This window comes from Oncorhynchus tshawytscha, linkage group LG10 (genome assembly GCF_018296145.1).
Source record: "Oncorhynchus tshawytscha isolate Ot180627B linkage group LG10, Otsh_v2.0, whole genome shotgun sequence".
Taxonomy (NCBI): domain Eukaryota; kingdom Metazoa; phylum Chordata; class Actinopteri; order Salmoniformes; family Salmonidae; genus Oncorhynchus; species Oncorhynchus tshawytscha.
This window is the reverse complement of record NC_056438.1, coordinates 77,883,277-77,885,776: the sequence shown is the minus strand read 5'-3', so window position 1 is coordinate 77,885,776 and position 2,500 is coordinate 77,883,277. Positions and strand designations below refer to the sequence as shown.

General features: G+C 54.1%; 1 protein-coding gene across 11 annotated transcripts in view; it reads right to left on the bottom strand.

The window, feature by feature from the left end:
* Nucleotides 1-2,500, bottom strand: part of LOC112215282 (receptor-type tyrosine-protein phosphatase F) — a 532,058-nt gene that overhangs the window by 97,097 nt on the left and 432,461 nt on the right. The gene's annotated exons all lie outside the window — the stretch shown is intronic.

The following is a 2,500-nucleotide window of genomic DNA, read 5'->3' as shown; positions in this document are numbered from 1 at the left end:
CCTCTTCTTCTCCTCCCCTCCTCTCCTCTCCTCTTCTCTTCTCCTCTCTTTTCTTCTCCTCTCCTCTCTTCTCCCCTCATCTCCTCTGCTCCCCTTCCCTCTCCTCCCCCTCCTCCCCTCTCCTCTTTCTTCCCCTCTTCTTCTCCTCTCATCCCCTCCTCTCCTCTTTCTTCACCTCTCCCCTTCTTCTCCTCTCCTCCCCTCCCCTCCTCTCTTCTCTTCTCTTCTCTTCTCTTCTCTTCTCTTCTCCTCTCCTCTTCTCCCCTCATCTCCTCTCCTCTCTTCCCCTCTCCCCTCTTCTTCTCCTCTCCTCCCCTTCCCTCCTCTCCTCTCCTCCCCTCTCCTCTTTCTTCCCCTCTCCCCTCTTCTTCTCCTCTCATCCCCTCCTCTCCTCTTTCTTCCCCTCTCCCCTCTTCTTCTCCTCTCCTCCCCTCCCCTCCCCTCCTCTCCTCTCTCTCTCCTCTCCTCTCCTCTCCTCTCCTCTCCCTCTCTCCTCCTCACCGCTCCTCTCCTCTCTTCTCTTCTCCTCTCTTCTCCTCTCCTCTTCTCCCCTCATCTCCTCTCCTCCCCTCCTCCTCTCCTCCTCCTCCCCGCTCCTCTCCTCTCTTCTCTTCTCCTCTCTTCTCCTCTCCTCCCCTCCCCTCCTCTCCTCTTCTCCTCTCCTCCTCCCCTCTCCTCTCCTCTCTTCTCTCCTCCCCTCCCCTCCTCTCTCCTCCCCTCCCCTCCCCTCGTCTCCTCCCCTCCCCTCTCCTCTCCTCTCCTCTCCCTCTCCTCTCCTCCCCTCTCCTCCTCTCCTCCCCGCTCCTCTCCCTCTCCTCCCCTCCTCTCCTCCCCTCTCCTCTCCTCTCCTCTCCTCTCCTCTCCTCTCCTCTCCCCTCCTCTCCTCTCCCCTCCTCCCCCTCTCCTCCCTCCTCCCCTCCTCCCCTCCCTCTCCTCTCCTCTCCTCCCCTCTCCTCTCCCCTCCCCTACCCTCTCCCTCCTCTCCTCTCCTCTCCTCCCCTCTCCTCTCCTCCCCTCCCTCCCTCCCCTCTCCTCTCCCTCCCCTCCCCTACCCTCCTCTCCTCTCCCTCCCCTCCCTCCCTCTCCTCTCCCCTCCTCCCCCTCTCCTCCCCTCCCCCTCTCCTCTCCTCCCCTCCCCTCTCCTCTCCTCCTCCCTCTCCCTCCTCTCCTCTCCCTCCCCCTCCCCTACCCTCTCCTCTCCTCTCCCTCTCCTCTCCTCTCTCTCCTCTCCTCCCCTCCTCCCTCCCCTCCCCCCCCCTCCCTCCCTCCCCTCTCTCCTCTCCTCTCCTCTCCTCCTCCCCTCCCCTCCCCTCCCCTCTCCTCTCCTCTCCTCTCCTCTCCTCTCCCAGCCTTATCCTCTATGCTCCCCCGTGTGATCCATCTTTCTGTTCATCTCAGTGGTTGAAGACATATCTAACAAGATACCTATACTACTCAATAACCAGCTGCAGTTACACTGTCAATCTGAACTGAGCATCACAATGTGTGTGTGTGTGTGTGTGTGTGTGCGTAGGTGTGTGTGCGTGTGTGTGTTAAGTCTCAACCGTGCTCCACAGCACAGTAATCTTTTTACCAATCAGGACGCTGTTCCCGTCTCTGACCTCGGTTGCCCTGGCGACTGGGATAGCAGTGTCAGAGGAAGGATCTTCCAGCTGTAACCAGTCACTCCTGGGCTGCCTTCCGAAGGGCACCCTATTCCCTACCTAGTGCACTACTTTTAACCAGAGTCCTATGGGGGAAATAGGGAACCATTTGGACGTTCTGAGTTCTTCATTTGGGTCATTTTGAGGTAATTTGACCAAAATGTCCCCGATAGCAAAAGAAGGTAAAAAAAGTATTGGCAATTTGCTAGTGCTGCAGTAGAGGAATGGACTGTAAAGGATCATTTACTTCCTGTTTGCTCTCTACAAAGAGTTTGGGCTACTTCCTGTTTGCTTTCTACAAAGAGTTTGGGCTACTTCCTGTTTGCTTTCTACAAAGAGTTTGGGCTACTTCCTGTTTGCTTTCTACAAAGAGTTGGGCTACTTCCTGTTTGCTGTCTACAAAGATTTTGGGCTACTTCCTGTTTGTTGTCTACAAAGAGTTTGGGCTACTTCCTGTATGTTGTCTACAAAGAGTTTGGGCTACTTCCTGTTTGATGTCTAGTAAGAGTTTGGGCTACTTCCTCTTTGTTGTCTACAAAGAGTTTTGGCTACTTCCTGTTTGTTGTCTACAAAGAGTTTGGGCTACTTCCTGTTTGTTGTCTACAAAGAGTTAGGGCTACTTCCTGTTTGATGTCTAGTAAGAGTTTGGGCTACTTCCTGTTTGTTGTCTACAAAGAGTTTGGGCTACTTCCTGTTTGATGTCTAGTAAGAGTTTGGGCTACTTCCTGTTTGTTGTCTACAAAGAGTTTGGGCTACTTCCTGTTTGTTTTCTACAAAGAGTATGTGTTTTCATGGTTCGATGTCATACTAACCTGACTTGACTAGTAGGCTGTACTTTAGACAGGTCTATAGTCGTG